We start from the raw sequence: 17,245 nt of genomic DNA on the forward strand, positions 1-17,245 counted from the left end.
CCATATTTGACTTAAGGAACTTTATCTGTGCTCATTTCAATCTCTGGTTTTATGCAGCACCCCAACTCACCTTTACCCTTAAGCAAGCATAAGTTGGTTTTCTAAATTTGAGACCCTGTTCTGTTCGGTAATTCAGTTCCTGTGTAGCCAAGTTTACATTCCGTGTATTACTGATATCTTATGATGTTTCTTTTTCTGTGTGACTTACTTCAGTTAGAATCATCATACCTGAATCCACTCATTGTGCTGCTACGGGCCTGATGACACAGATTTCATTGCTGAGTGATATTGCTTTGTAAGTAAATACCACAACTTCTTTATCCATTTTTCACTTTCTGCGATGTTGAACTTGTACTGTAAACGAGGTTCTTGTAAACAGAGCCGTTCCAAACTTTGGGGTGGCTGTGTCTTTTTGATTTTAATTTCCCTAAGCTATAGGACCATAAGTGGAAGTGCCCTAGGTTCTGTTGCTTTGTTTTTTAGATGTTTCAGGAAACACCATACACTTCTCCCGAGTGGTTGTTGGCAATTTACATCCCGCCCATCAGCATAACAAGGCTCCCAGTTCTCCATGGCCTGTCCTGCCTTTCTGGATTTTACACTTTTTTCAGATGGCCCTTTTGACCGGGGGGAAGTGAGACTTCATTGTAGTGCAGATTTCCTTTGCAAGCTTGCTTGGTTGGCCAAAAAGGGCGTATGCGTTTTTTCCTGAATATATTCAGGAAAAAACGCATACGCCCTTTTTGGCCAAGTGCATCATTGTGGACGTTCTGCCTCTTTTCCTATGCTTTCAATGCAATTCCAGTCTACCTCCTGAAATCGGTTTCCTGCAATTCTGCCCCGCTTTCAAGTCCTCTTGGCAGCCTTACTTCAGTCTATTTTTGGACGATAGCTGTCATTTATAACTCTGCAGGTTTGTGAATTACAGTGCCCCTTAGCTCCTTTCTTCAACTCGCTTTCTTGTGACCTGGCCGCAACACCGCAGGATGGCTTCAGGACCTAATCTGGTTCCGGCACGGCACGCTGAGCCTTTGGTTAATTCCTCTTCCTGGTGGGAAATGAGAGTTAAATTTGCCCGTCCAGACACCTCCAGCTAGCCTCTCATTGGTTCTCGCTATTCCTGTTCATCTTCCGCAGAAATTGCAAACTGGGCCAAACAGGAGGTTAAAGGGACTGACTCTCCAAGTCGGGAGAGTGTTAGTAAAGCGTCTGGAATGTTGCACCCAAGTACCAGGGTACGAAAACTGAGACATATTTGAACACGTCTCCCGATCACATGGTTGATCATACTCTAGGTTCCACATGCATGTTTTAGCTGAAGGAAGAATACCTTAAACCTGGGTAGTTGAAACCCGTGGAATGGGTACCATGCAATATGACTTCAAAGGGTCTTCATTTGCTCACCGAACCTCTCCAATCCTATCACTGCTGCGTTTATGCCCCTGTACACATGCTTGATTCTCTTTTGGAGACATAGCAATCCATAGGTTTTAAGATACTTACTAGTCAGGAACATTCTTAGGCGTTTAATATGGGGTGTTGAGTCCATTTCGTTGAGCAAGGAGTAGCTCTTGTCTATTCCATATTTGGCTTAAGGAACTTTATCTGTGCTCATTTCAATCTCTGGTTTTATGCAGCACCCCAACTCACCTTTAACCTTAAGCAAGCATAAGTTGGTTTTCTAAATTTGAGACCCTGTTCTGTTCTGTAATTCAGTTCCTGTGTAGGCAAGTTTACATTCCGTGTATTAGTGATATCTTATGATGTTTCTTTTTCTGTGTGACTTATTTCAGTTAGAATCATCATACCTGAATCCACTCATTGCGATGCTAAGGGCCTGATGACATAGATTTCATTGCTGAGTGATATTGCTTTGTAAGTGAATACCACAACTTCTTTATCCATTTTTCACTTTCTGCGATGTTGAACTTGTACTGTAAACGAGGTTCTTGTAAACAGAGCCGTTCCAAACTTTTAGTGGCTGTGTCTTTTTGATTTTAATTTCCCTAAGCTATAGGACCATAAGTGGAAGTGCCCTAGGCTCTGTTGCTTTGTTTTTTAGATGTTTCAGGAAACACCATACACTTCTCCCAAGTGTCTGTTGGCAATTTACATCCCGCCCATCAGCATAACAAGGCTCCCAGTTCTCAATGGCCTGTTGCCTTTCTGGATTTTACACTTTTTTCAGATGGCCCTTTTGACCGGGGGGAAGTGAGACTTCATTGTAGTGCAGATTTCCTTTGCAAGCTTGCTTGGTTGGCCAAAAAGGGCGTATGCGTTTTTTCCTGAATATATTCAGGAAAAAACGCCTACGCCCTTTTTGGCCAAGTGCATCATTGTGGACGTTCTGCCTCTTTTCCTATGCTTTCAATGCAATTCCAGTCTACCTCCTGAAATCGGTTTCCTGCAATGCTGCCCCGCTTTCAAGTCCTCTTGGCAGCCTTACTTCAGTCTATTTTTGGACGATAGCTGTCATTTATAACTCTGCAGGTTTGTGAATTACAGTGCCCCTGAGCTCCTTTCTTCAACTCGCTTTCTTGTGACCTGGCCGCAACACCGCAGGATGGCTTCAGGCCCTAATCTGGTTCCGGCACGGCACGCTGAGCCTTTGGTTATTTCCTCTTCCTGGTGGGAAATGAGAGTTAAATTTGCCCGTCCAGACACCTCCAGCTAGCCTCTCATTGGTTCTCGCTATTCCTGTTCATCTCCCGCAGAAATTGCAAACTGGGCCAAACAGGAGGTTAAAGGCACTGACTCTCCAAGTGGGGAGAGTGTTAGTAAAGCGTCTGGAATGTTGCACCCGAGTACCAGGGGAGGAAAACTGAGACATATTTGAACACGTCTCCCGTTCACATGGTTGATCATACTTGGGTTCCACATGCATGTTTTAGCTGAAGGAAGAATACCTTAAACCTGGAGAGTTAAGACCCGTGTAATGGGTACCATGCAATATGACTTCAAAGGGTCTTCATTTGCTCACCGAACCTCTCCAATCCTATCACTGCTGCGTTTATGCCCCTGTACACATGCTTGATTCTCTTTCGGAGACATAGCAATCCATAGGTTTTTAAGATACTTACTAGTCAGGTACATTCTTAGGCGTTTAATATGGGGTGTTGAGTCCATTTCGTTGAGCAAGGAGTAGCTCCTGTCTATTCCATATTTGACTTAAGGAACTTTATCTGTGCTCATTTCAATCTCTGGTTTTATGCAGCACCCCACTCACCTTTACCCTTAAGCAAGCATAAGTTGGTTTTCTAAATTTGAGACCCTGTTCTGTTCGGTAATTCAGTTCCTGTGTAGCCAAGTTTATATTCCGTGTATTACTGATATCTTATGATGTTTCTTTTTCTGTGTGACTTACTTCAGTTAGAATCATCATACCTGAATCCACTCATTGTGCTGCTACGGGCCTGATGACACAGATTTCATTGCTGAGTGATATTGCTTTGTAAGTAAATACCACAACTTCTTTATCCATTTTTCACTTTCTGCGATGTTGAACTTGTACTGTAAACGAGGTTCTTGTAAACAGAGCCGTTCCAAACTTTGGGGTGGCTGTGTCTTTTTGATTTTAATTTCCCTAAGCTATAGGACCATAAGTGGAAGTGCCCTAGGTTCTGTTGCTTTGTTTTTTAGATGTTTCAGGAAACACCATACACTTCTCCCGAGTGGTTGTTGGCAATTTACATCCCACCCATCAGCATAACAAGGCTCCCAGTTCTCCATGGCCTGTCCTGCCTTTCTGGATTTTACACTTTTTTCAGATGGCCCTTTTGACCGGGGGGAAGTGAGACTTCATTGTAGTGTAGATTTCCTTTGCAAGCTTGCTTGGTTGGCCAAAAAGTGCGTATGCGTTTTTTCCTGAATATATTCAGGAAAAAACGCATACGCCCTTTTTGGCCAAGTGCATCATTGTGGACGTTCTGCCTCTTTTCCTATGCTTTCAATGCAATTCCAGTCTACCTCCTGAAATCGGTTTCCTGCAATTCTGCCCCGCTTTCAAGTCCTCTTGGCAGCCTTACTTCAGTCTATTTTTGGACGATAGCTGTCATTTATAACTCTGCAGGTTTGTGAATTACAGTGCCCCTGAGCTCCTTTCTTCAACTCGCTTTCTTGTGACCTGGCCGCAACACCGCAGGATGGCTTCAGGACCTAATCTGGTTCCGGCACGGCACGCTGAGCCTTTGGTTAATTCCTCTTCCTGGTGGGAAATGAGAGTTAAATTTGCCCGTCCAGACACCTCCAGCTAGCCTCACATTGGTTCTCGCTATTCCTGTTCATCTTCCGCAGAAATTGCAAACTGGGCCAAACAGGAGGTTAAAGGGACTGACTCTCCAAGTCGGGAGAGTGTTAGTAAAGCGTCTGGAATGTTGCACCCGAGTACCAGGGTACGAAAACTGAGACATATTTGAACACGTCTCCCTATCACATGGTTGATCATACTCTAGGTTCCACATGCATGTTTTAGCTGAAGGAAGAATACCTTAAACCTGGGTAGTTGAAACCCGTGGAATGGGTACCATGCAATATGACTTCAAAGGGTCTTCATTTGCTCACCGAACCTCTCCAATCCTATCACTGCTGCGTTTATGCCCCTGTACACATGCTTGATTCTCTTTCGGAGACATAGCAATCCATAGGTTTTAAGATACTTACTAGTCAGGTACATTCTTAGGCGTTTAATATGCGGTGTTGAGTCCATTTCGTTGAGCAAGGAGTAGCTCTTGTCTATTCCATATTTGACTTAAGGAACTTTATCTGTGCTCATTTCAATCTCTGGTTTTATGCAGCACCCCAACTCACCTTTACCCTTAAGCAAGCATAAGTTGGTTTTCTAAATTTGAGTCCCTATTCTGTTCTGTAATTCAGTTCCTGTGTAGCCAAGTTTACATTCCGTGTATTACTGATATCTTATGATGTTTCTTTTTCTGTGTGACTTACTTCAGTTAGAATCATCATACCTGAATCCACTCATTGTGCTGCTACGGGCCTGATGACACAGATTTCATTGCTGAGTGATATTGCTTTGTAAGTAAATACCACAACTTCTTTATCCATTTTTCACTTTCTGCGATGTTGAACTTGTACTGTAAACGAGGTTCTTGTAAACAGAGCCGTTCCAAACTTTGGGGTGGCTGTGTCTTTTTTATTTTAATTTCCCTAAGCTATAGGACCATAAGTGGCAGTGCCCTAGGCTCTGTTGCTTTGTTTTTTAGATGTTTCAGGAAACACCATACACTTCTCCCGAGTGTCTGTTGGCAATTTACATCCCGCCCATCAGCATAACAAGGCTCCCAGTTCTCCATGGCCTGTCCTGCCTTTCTGGATTTTACACTTTCTTCAGATGGCCCTTTTGACCGGGGGGAAGTGAGACTTCATTGTAGTGCAGATTTCCTTTGCAAGCTTGCTTGGTTGGCCAAAAAGGGCGTATGCGTTTTTTCCTGAATATATTCAGGAAAAAACGCATACGCCCTTTTTGGCCAAGTGCATCATTGTGGACGTTCTGCCTCTTTTCCTATGCTTTCAATGCAATTCCAGTCTACCTCCTGAAATCGGTTTCCTGCAATTCTGCCCCGCTTTCAAGTCCTCTTGGCAGCGTTACTTCAGTCTATTTTTGGACGATAGCTGTCATTTATAACTCTGCAGGTTTGTGAATTACAGTGCCCCTGAGCTCCTTTCTTCAACTCGCTTTCTTGTGACCTGGCCGCAACACCGCAGGATGGCTTCAGGACCTAATCTGGTTCCGGCACGGCACGCTGAGCCTTTGGTTAATTCCTCTTCCTGGTGGGAAATGAGAGTTAAATTTGCCCGTCCAGACACCTCCAGCTAGCCTCTCATTGGTTCTCGCTATTCCTGTTCATCTTCCGCAGAAATTGCAAACTGGGCCAAACAGGAGGTTAAAGGGACTGACTCTCCAAGTGGGGAGAGTGTTAGTAAAGCGTCTGGAATGTTGCACCCAAGTACCAGGGTACGAAAACTGAGACATATTTGAACACGTCTCCCGATCACATGGTTGATCATACTCTAGGTTCCACATGCATGTTTTAGCTGAAGGAAGAATACCTTAAACCTGGGTAGTTGAAACCCGTGGAATGGGTACCATGCAATATGACTTCAAAGGGTCTTCATTTGCTCACCGAACCTCTCCAATCCTATCACTGCTGCGTTTATGCCCCTGTACACATGCTTGATTCTCTTTTGGAGACATAGCAATCCATAGGTTTTAAGATACTTACTAGTCAGGAACATTCTTAGGCGTTTAATATGGGGTGTTGAGTCCATTTCGTTGAGCAAGGAGTAGCTCTTGTCTATTCCATATTTGGCTTAAGGAACTTTATCTGTGCTCATTTCAATCTCTGGTTTTATGCAGCACCCCAACTCACCTTTAACCTTAAGCAAGCATAAGTTGGTTTTCTAAATTTGAGACCCTGTTCTGTTCTGTAATTCAGTTCCTGTGTAGGCAAGTTTACATTCCGTGTATTAGTGATATCTTATGATGTTTCTTTTTCTGTGTGACTTATTTCAGTTAGAATCATCATACCTGAATCCACTCATTGCGATGCTAAGGGCCTGATGACATAGATTTCATTGCTGAGTGATATTGCTTTGTAAGTGAATACCACAACTTCTTTATCCATTTTTCACTTTCTGCGATGTTGAACTTGTACTGTAAACGAGGTTCTTGTAAACAGAGCCGTTCCAAACTTTGGGGTGGCTGTGTCTTTTTGATTTTAATTTCCCTAAGCTATAGGACCATAAGCGGAAGTGCCCTAGGCTCTGTTGCTTTGTTTTTTAGATGTTTCAGGAAACACCATACACTTCTCCCAAGTGTCTGTTGGCAATTTACATCCCGCCCATCAGCATAACAAGGCTCCCAGTTCTCAATGGCCTGTTGCCTTTCTGGATTTTACACTTTTTTCAGATGGCCCTTTTGACCGGGGGGAAGTGAGACTTCATTGTAGTGCAGATTTCTTTTGCAAGCTTGCTTGGTTGGCCAAAAAGGGCGTATGCGTTTTTTCCTGAATATATTCAGGAAAAAACGCATACGCCCTTTTTGGCCAAGTGCATCATTGTGGACGTTCTGCCTCTTTTCCTATGCTTTCAATGCAATTCCAGTCTACCTCCTGAAATCGGTTTCCTGCAATTCTGCCCCGCTTTCAAGTCCTCTTGGCAGCCTTACTTCAGTCTATTTTTGGACGATAGCTGTCATTTATAACTCTGCAGGTTTGTGAATTACAGTGCCCCTGAGCTCCTTTCTTCAACTCGCTTTCTTTTGAGCTGGCCGCCACACCGCAGGATGGCTTCAGGCCCTAATCTGGTTCCGGTACGGCACGCTGAGCCTTTGGTTATTTCCTCTTCCTGGTGGGAAATGAGAGTTAAATTTGCCCGTCCAGACACCTCCAGCTAGCCTCTCATTGGTTCTCGCTATTCCTGTTCATCTTCCGCAGAAATTGCAAACTGGGCCAAACAGGAGGTTAAAGGGACTGACTCTCCAAGTCGGGAGAGTGTTAGTAAAGCGTCTGGAATGTTGCACCCGAGTACCAGGGTACGAAAACTGAGACATATTTGAACACGTCTCCCTATCACATGGTTGATCATACTCTAGGTTCCACATGCATGTTTTAGCTGAAGGAAGAATACCTTAAACCTGGGTAGTTGAAACCCGTGGAATGGGTACCATGCAATATGACTTCAAAGGGTCTTCATTTGCTCACCGAACCTCTCCAATCCTATCACTGCTGCGTTTATGCCCCTGTACACATGCTTGATTCTCTTTCGGAGACATAGCAATCCATAGGTTTTAAGATACTTACTAGTCAGGTACATTCTTAGGCGTTTAATATGCGGTGTTGAGTCCATTTCGTTGAGCAAGGAGTAGCTCTTGTCTATTCCATATTTGACTTAAGGAACTTTATCTGTGCTCATTTCAATCTCTGGTTTTATGCAGCACCCCAACTCACCTTTACCCTTAAGCAAGCATAAGTTGGTTTTCTAAATTTGAGTCCCTATTCTGTTCTGTAATTCAGTTCCTGTGTAGCCAAGTTTACATTCCGTGTATTACTGATATCTTATGATGTTTCTTTTTCTGTGTGACTTACTTCAGTTAGAATCATCATACCTGAATCCACTCATTGTGCTGCTACGGGCCTGATGACACAGATTTCATTGCTGAGTGATATTGCTTTGTAAGTAAATACCACAACTTCTTTATCCATTTTTCACTTTCTGCGATGTTGAACTTGTACTGTAAACGAGGTTCTTGTAAACAGAGCCGTTCCAAACTTTGGGGTGGCTGTGTCTTTTTTATTTTAATTTCCCTAAGCTATAGGACCATAAGTGGCAGTGCCCTAGGCTCTGTTGCTTTGTTTTTTAGATGTTTCAGGAAACACCATACACTTCTCCCGAGTGTCTGTTGGCAATTTACATCCCGCCCATCAGCATAACAAGGCTCCCAGTTCTCCATGGCCTGTCCTGCCTTTCTGGATTTTACACTTTCTTCAGATGGCCCTTTTGACCGGGGGGAAGTGAGACTTCATTGTAGTGCAGATTTCCTTTGCAAGCTTGCTTGGTTGGCCAAAAAGGGCGTATGCGTTTTTTCCTGAATATATTCAGGAAAAAACGCATACGCCCTTTTTGGCCAAGTGCATCATTGTGGACGTTCTGCCTCTTTTCCTATGCTTTCAATGCAATTCCAGTCTACCTCCTGAAATCGGTTTCCTGCAATTCTGCCCCGCTTTCAAGTCCTCTTGGCAGCGTTACTTCAGTCTATTTTTGGACGATAGCTGTCATTTATAACTCTGCAGGTTTGTGAATTACAGTGCCCCTGAGCTCCTTTCTTCAACTCGCTTTCTTGTGACCTGGCCGCAACACCGCAGGATGGCTTCAGGCCCTAATCTGGTTCCGGCACGGCACGCTGAGCCTTTGGTTATTTCCTCTTCCTGGTGGGAAATGAGAGTTAAATTTGCCCGTCCAGACACCTCCAGCTAGCCTCTCATTGGTTCTCGCTATTCCTGTTCATCTTCCGCAGAAATTGCAAACTGGGTAAAACAGGAGGTTAAAGGCGCTGACTCTCCAAGTGGGGAGAGTGTTAGTAAAGCGTCTGGAATGTTGCACCCGAGTACCAGGGGAGGAAAACTGAGACATATTTGAACACGTCTCCCGTTCACATGGTTGATCATACTTGGGTTCCACATGCATGTTTTAGCTGAAGGAAGAATACCTTAAACCTGGAGAGTTAAGACCCGTGTAATGGGTACCATGCAATATGACTTCAAAGGGTCTTCATTTGCTCACTGAACCTCTCCAATCCTATCACTGCTGCGTTTATGCCCCTGTACACATGCTTGATTCTCTTTCGGAGACATAGCAATCCATAGGTTTTTAAGATACTTACTAGTCAGGTACATTCTTAGGCGTTTAATATGCGGTGTTGAGTCCATTTCATTGAGCAAGGAGTAGCTCTTGTCTATTCCATATTTGACTTAAGGAACTTTATCTGTGCTCATTTCAATCTCTGGTTTTATGCAGCACCCCAACTCACCTTTACCCTTAAGCAAGCATAAGTTGGTTTTCTAAATTTGAGACCCTGTTCTGTTCTGTAATTCAGTTCCTGTGTAGCCAAGTTTACATTCCGTGTATTACTGATATCTTATGATGTTTCTTTTTCTGTGTGACTTACTTCAGTTAGAATCATCATACCTGAATCCACTCATTGTGCTGCTAAGGGCCTGATGACACAGATTTCATTGCTGAGTGATATTGCTTTGTAAGTAAATACCACAACTTCTTTATCCATTTTTCACTTTCTGCGATGTTGAACTTGTACTGTAAACGAGGTTCTTGTAAACAGAGCCGTTCCAAACTTTGGGGTGGCTGTGTCTTTTTGATTTTAATTTCCCTAAGCTATAGGACCATAAGTGGAAGTGCCCTAGGTTCTGTTGTTTTGTTTTTTAGATGTTTCAGGAAACACCATACACTTCTCCCGAGTGGTTGTTGGCAATTTACATCCCGCCCATCAGCATAACAAGGCTCCCAGTTCTCCAAGGCCTGTCCTGCCTTTCTGGATTTTACACTTTTTTCAGATGGCCCTTTTGACCGGGGGGAAGTGAGACTTCATTGTAGTGCAGATTTCCTTTGCAGGCTTGCTTGGTTGGCCAAAAAGGGCGTATGCGTTTTTTCCTGAATATATTCAGGAAAAAACGCATACGCCCTTTTTGGCCAAGTGCATCATTGTGGACGTTCTGCCTCTTTTCCTATGCTTTCAATGCAATTCCAGTCTACCTCCTGAAATCGGTTTCCTGCAATTCTGCCCCGCTTTCAAGTCCTCTTGGCAGCCTTACTTCAGTCTATTTTTGGACGATAGCTGTCATTTATAACTCTGCAGGTTTGTGAATTACAGTGCCCCTGAGCTCCTTTGTTCAACTCGCTTTCTTTTGAGCTGGCCGCAACACCGCAGGATGGCTTCAGGCCCTAATCTGGTTCCGGTACGGCACGCTGAGCCTTTGGTTATTTCCTCTTCCTGGTGGGAAATGAGAGTTAAATTTGCCCGTCCAGACACCTCCAGCTAGTCTCTCATTGGTTCTCGCTATTCCTGTTCATCTTCCGCAGAAATTGCAAACTGGGCCAAACAGGAGGTTAAAGGCGCTGACTCTCCAAGTGGGGAGAGTGTTAGTAAAGCGTCTGGAATGTTGCACCCGAGTACCAGGGGAGGAAAACTGAGACATATTTGAACACGTCTCCCGATCACATGGTTGATCATACTTGGGTTCCACATGCATGTTTTAGCTGAAGGAAGAATACCTTAAACCTGGGTAGTTGAAACCCGTGGAATGGGTACCATGCAATATGACTTCAAAGGGTCTTCATTTGCTCACCGAACCTCTCCAATCCTATCACTGCTGCGTTTATGCCCCTGTACACATGCTTGATTCTCTTTTGGAGACATAGCAATCCATAGGTTTTAAGATACTTACTAGTCAGGTACATTCTTAGGCGTTTAATATGCGGTGTTGAGTCCATTTCGTTGAGCAAGGAGTAGCTCTTGTCTATTCCATATTTGACTTAAGGAACTTTATCTGTGCTCATTTCAATCTCTGGTTTTATGCAACACCCCAACTCACCTTTACCCTTAAGCAAGCATAAGTTGGTTTTCTAAATTTGAGACCCTGTTCTGTTTTGGAATTCAGTTCCTGTGTAGCCAAGTTTACATTCCGTGTATTACTGATATCTTATGATGTTTCTTTTTCTGTGTGACTTATTTCAGTTAGAATCATCGTACCTGAATCTACTCATTATGCTGCTACGGGCCTGATGACATAGATTTCATTGCTGAGTGATACTGCATTGTACGTAAGTACCACAAGTTCTTTATCCATTTTTCACTTTCTGCGATGTTGAACTTGTACTGTAAACGAGGTTCTTGTAAACAGAGCCGTTCCAAACTTTGGGGTGGCTGTGTCTTTTTGATTTTAATTTCCCTAAGCTATAGGACCATAAGTGGAAGTGCCCTAGGCTCTGTTGCTTTGTTTTTTAGATGTTTCAGGAAACACCATACACTTCTCCCGAGTGGTTGTTGGCAATTTACATCCCGCCCATCAGCATAACAAGGCTCCCAGTTCTCCATGGCCTGTCCTGCCTTTCTGGATTTTACACTTTTTTCAGATGGCCCTTTTGACCGGGGGGAAGTGAGACTTCATTGTAGTGCAGATTTCCTTTGCAAGCTTGCTTGGTTGGCCAAAAAGGGCGTATGCGTTTTTTCCTGAATATATTCAGGAAAAAACGCATACGCCCTTTTTGGCCAAGTGCATCATTGTGGACGTTCTGCCTCTTTTCCTATGCTTTCAATGCAATTCCAGTCTACCTCCTGAAATCGGTTTCCTACAATTCTGCGCCGCTTTCAAGTCCTCTTGGCAGCCTTACTTCAGTCTATTTTTGGACGATAGCTGTCATTTATAACTCTGCAGGTTTGTGAATTACAGTGCCCCTGAGCTCCTTTCTTCAACTCGCCTTCTTTTGAGCTGGCCGCAACACCGCAGGATGGCTTCAGGACCTAATCTGGTTCCGGTACGGCACGCTGAGCCTTTGGTTATTTCCTCTTCCTGGTGGGAAATGAGAGTTAAATTTGCCCGTCCAGACACCTCCAGCTAGCCTCTCATTGGTTCTCGCTATTCCTGTTCATCTTCCGCAGAAATTGCAAACTGGGCCAAACAGGAGGTTAAAGGCGCTGACTCTCCAAGTGGGGAGAGTGTTAGTAAAGCGTCTGGAATGTTGCACCCGAGTACCAGGGGAGGAAAACTGAGACATATTTGAACACGTCTCCCGTTCACATGGTTGATCATACTTGGGTTCCACATGCATGTTTTAGCTGAAGGAAGAATACCTAAAACCTTGGTAGTTGAAACCCGTGGAATGGGTACCATGCAATATGACTTCAAAGGGTCTTCATTTGCTCACCGAACCTCTCCAATCCTATCACTGCTGCGTTTATGCCCCTGTACACATGCTTGATTCTCTTTTGCAGACATAACAATCCATAGGTTTTAAGATACTTACTAGTCAGGTACATTCTTAGGCGTTTAATATGCGGTGTTGAGTCCATTTCGTTGAGCAAGGAGTAGCTCTTGTCTATTCCATATTTGGCTTAAGGAACTTTATCTGTGCTCATTTCAATCTCTGGTTTTATGCAGCACCCCAACTCACCTTTACCCTTAAGCAAGCATAAGTTGGTTTTCTAAATTTGAGACCCTGTTCTGTTCTGTAATTCAGTTCCTGTGTAGCCAAGTTTACATTCCGTGTATTACTGATATCTTATGATGTTTCTTTTTCTGTGTGACTTACTTCAGTTAGAATCATCATACCTGAATCCACTCATTGTGCTGCTAAGGGCCTGATGACACAGATTTCATTGCTGAGTGATATTGCTTTGTAAGTAAATACCACAACTTCTTTATCCATTTTTCACTTTCTGCGATGTTGAACTTGTACTGTAAACGAGGTTCTTGTAAACAGAGCCATTCCAAACTTTGGGGTGGCTGTGCCTTTTTGATTTTAATTTCCCTAAGCTATAGGACCATAAGTGGAAATGCCCTAGGTTCTGTTGCTTTGTTTTTTAGATGTTTCAGGAAACACCATACACTTCTCCCGAGTGGTTGTTGGCAATTTACATCCCGCCCATCAGCATAACAAGGCTCCCAGTTCTCCATGGCCTGTCCTGCCTTTCTGGATTTTACACTTTTTTCAGATGGCCCTTTTGACCGGGGGGAAGTGAGACTTCATTGTAGTGCAGATTTCCTTTGCAAGCTTGCTTGGTTGGCCAAAAAGGGCGTATGCGTTTTTTCCTGAATATATTCAGGAAAAAACGCATACGCCCTTTTTGGCCAAGTGCATCATTGTGGACGTTCTGCCTCTTTTCCTATGCTTTCAATGCAATTCCAGTCTACCTCCTGAAATCGGTTTCCTGCAATTCTGCCCCGCTTTCAAGTCCTCTTGGCAGCCTTACTTCAGTCTATTTTTGGACGATAGCTGTCATTTATAACTCTGCAGGTTTGTGAATTACAGTGCCCCTGAGCTCCTTTCTTCAACTCGCTTTCTTGTGACCTGGCCGCAACACCGCAGGATGCCTTCAGGACCTAATCTGGTTCCGGCACGGCACGCTGAGCCTTTGGTTAATTCCTCTTCCTGGTGGGAAATGAGAGTTAAATTTGCCCGTCCAGACACCTCCAGCTAGCCTCTCATTGGTTCTCGCTATTCCTGTTCATCTTCCGCAGAAATTGCAAACTGGGCCAAACAGGAGGTTAAAGGGACTGACTCTCCAAGTGGGGAGAGTGTTAGTAAAGCGTCTGGAATGTTGCACCCGAGTATTAGGGTACGAAAACTGAGACATATTTGAACACGTCTCCCGATCACATGGTTGATCATACTCTAGGTTCCACATGCATGTTTTAGCTGAAGGAAGAATACCTTAAACCTGGGTAGTTGAAACCCGTGGAATGGGTACCATGCAATATGACTTCAAAGGGTCTTCATTTGCTCACCGAACCTCTCCAATCCTATCACTGCTGCGTTTATGTCCCTGTACACATGCTTGATTCTCTTTTGGACACATCGCAATCCATAGGTTTTAAGATACTTACTAGTCAGGAACATTCTTACGCGTTTAATATGGGGTGTTGAGTCCATTTCTTTGAGCAAGGAGTAGCTCTTGTCTATTCCATATTTGGCTTAAGGAACTTTATCTGTGCTCATTTCAATCTCTGGTTTTATGCAGCACCGCAACTCACCTTTACCCTTAAGCAAGCATAAGTTGGTTTTCTAAATTTGAGACCGTGTTCTGTTCTGTAATTCAGTTCCTGTGTAGCCAAGTTTACATTCCGTGTATTAGTGATATCTTATGATGTTTCTTTTTCTGTGTGACTTATTTCAGTTAGAATCATCATACCTGAATCCACTCATTGTGATGCTAAGGGCCTGATGACATAGATTTCATTGCTGAGTGATATTGCTTTGTAAGTGAATACCACAACTTCTTTATCCATTTTTCACTTTCTGCGATGTTGAACTTGTACTGTAAACGAGGTTCTTGTAAACAGAGCCGTTCCAAACTTTGGGGTGGCTGTGTCTTTTTTATTTTAATTTCCCTAAGCTATAGGACCATAAGTGGAAGTGCCCTAGGCTCTGTTGCTTTGTTTTTTAGATGTTTCAGGAAACACCATACACTTCTCCCAAGTGTCTGTTGGCAATTTACATCCCGCCCATCAGCATAACAAGGCTCCCAGTTCTCAATGGCCTGTTGCCTTTCTGGATTTTACACTTTTTTCAGATGGCCCTTTTGACCGGGGGGAAGTGAGACTTCATTGTAGTGCAGATTTCCTTTGCAAGCTTGCTTGGTTGGCCAAAAAGGGCGTATGCGTTTTTTCCTGAATATATTCAGGAAAAAACGCATACGCCCTTTTTGGCCAAGTGCATCATTGTGGACGTTCTGCCTCTTTTCCTATGCTTTCAATGCAATTCCAGTCTACCTCCTGAAATCGGTTTCCTGCAATTCTGCCCCACTTTCAAGTCCTCTTGGCAGCCTTACTTCAGTCTATTTTTGGACGATAGCTGTCATTTATAACTCTGCAGGTTTGTGAATTACAGTGCCCCTGAGCTCCTTTCTTCAACTCGCTTTCTTTTGAGCTGGCCGCAACACCGCAGGGTGGCTTCAGGCCCTAATCTGTTTCCGGTACGGCACGCTGAGCCTTTGGTTATTTCCTCTTCCTGGTGGGAAATGAGAGTTAAATTTGCCCGTCCAGACACCTCCAGCTAGCCTCTCATTGGTTCTCGCTATTCCTGTTCATCTTCCGCAGAAATTGCAAACTGGGCCAAACAGGAGGTTAAAGGCGCTGACTCTCCAAGTGGGGAGAGTGTTAGTAAAGCGTCTGGAATGTTGCACCCGAGTACCAGGGGAGGAAAACTGAGACATATTTGAACACGTCTCCCGATCATATGGTTGATCATACTTGGGATCCACATGCATGTTTTAGCTGAAGGAAGAATACCTTAAACCTGGAGAGTTGAGACCCGTGTAATGGGTACCATGCAATATGACTTCAAAGGGTCTTCATTTGCTCACCGAACCTCTCCAATCCTATCACTGCTGCGTTTATGCCCCTGTACACATGCTTGATTCTCTTTTGGAGACATAGCAATCCATAGGTTTTACGATACTTACTAGTCAGGTACATTCTTAGGCGTTTAATATGCGGTGTTGAGTCCATTTCGTTGAGCAAGGAGTAGCTCTTGTCTATTCCATATTTGGCTTAAGGAACTTTATCTGTGCTCATTTCAATCTCTGGTTTTATGCAGCACCCCAACTCACCTTTACCCTTAAGCAAGCATAAGTTGGTTTTCTAAATTTTAGACCCTGTTCTGTTTTGGAATTCAGTTCCTGTGTAGCCAAGATTACATTCCGTGTATTAGTGATATCTTATGATGTTTCTTTTTCTGTGTGACTTATTTCAGTTAGAATCATCGTACCTGAATCCACTCATTGTGCTGCTAAGGGCCTGATGACATAGATTTCATTGCTCAGTGATATTGCTTTGTAAGTAAATACCACAACTTCTTTATCCATTTTTCACTTTCTGCGATGTTGAACTTGTACTGTAAACGAGGTTCTTGTAAACAGAGCCGTTCCAAACTTTGGGGTGGCTGTGTCTTTTTGATTTTAATTTCCCTAAACTATAGGACCATAAGTGGAAGTGCCCTAGGTTCTGTTGCTTTGTTTTTTACATGTTTCAGGAAACACCATACACTTCTCCCGAGTGGTTCTTGGCAATTTACATCCCGCCCATCAGCATAACAAGGCTCCCAGTTCTCCATGGCCTGTCCTGCCTTTCTGGATTTTACACTTTTTTCAGATGGCCCTTTTGACCGGGGGGAAGTGAGACTTCATTGTAGTGCAGATTTCCTTTGCAAGCTTGCTTGGTTGGCCAAAAAGGGCGTATGCGTTTTTTCCTGAATATATTCAGGAAAAAACGCATACGCACTTTTTGGCCAAGTGCATCATTGTGGACGTTCTGCTTCTTTTCCTATGCTTTCAATGCAATTCCAGTCTACCTCCTGAAATCGGTTTCTTGCAATTCTGCCCTGCTTTCAAGTCCTCTTGGCAGCCTTACTTCAGTCTATTTTTGGACGATAGCTGTCATTTATAACTCTGCAGGTTTGTGAATTACAGTGCCCCTGAGCTCCTTTCTTCAACTCGCTTTCTTTTGAGGTGGCCGCAACACCGCAGGATAGCTTCAGGCCCTAATCTGGTTCCGGCACGGCACGCTGAGCCTTTGGTTATTTCCTCTTCCTGGTGGGAAATGAGAGTTAAATTTGCCCGTCCAGACACCTCCAGCTAGTCTCTCATTGGTTCTCGCTATTCCTGTTCATCTTCCGCAGAAATTGCAAACTGGGCCAAACAGGAGTTTAAAGGGACTGACTCTCCAAGTCGGGAGAGTGTTAGTAAAGCATCTGGAATGTTGCACCCGAGTACCAGGGTACGAAAACTGAGACATATTTGAACACGTCTCCCGATCACATGGTTGATCATACTCTAGGTTCCACATGCATGTTTTAGCTGAAGGAAGAATACCTTAAACCTGGGTAGTTGAAACCCGTGGAATGGGTACCATGCAATATGACTTCAAAGGGTCTTCATTTGCTCACCGAACCTCTCCAATCCTATCACTGCTGCGTTTATGCCCCTGTACACACGCTT

At 43.8% G+C, this 17,245-nt stretch overlaps 1 long non-coding RNA gene across 18 annotated transcripts in view; it reads left to right on the top strand.

The window, feature by feature from the left end:
• LOC307181352 overlaps positions 1 to 17,245 on the top strand; it is a 1,649,813-nt gene that overhangs the window by 1,444,941 nt on the left and 187,627 nt on the right. The window lies entirely within an intron of this gene.

Source organism: Stenella coeruleoalba (genome assembly GCF_951394435.1).
Source record: "Stenella coeruleoalba genome assembly, contig: scaffold_48, whole genome shotgun sequence".
NCBI classification, from domain to species: domain Eukaryota; kingdom Metazoa; phylum Chordata; class Mammalia; order Artiodactyla; family Delphinidae; genus Stenella; species Stenella coeruleoalba.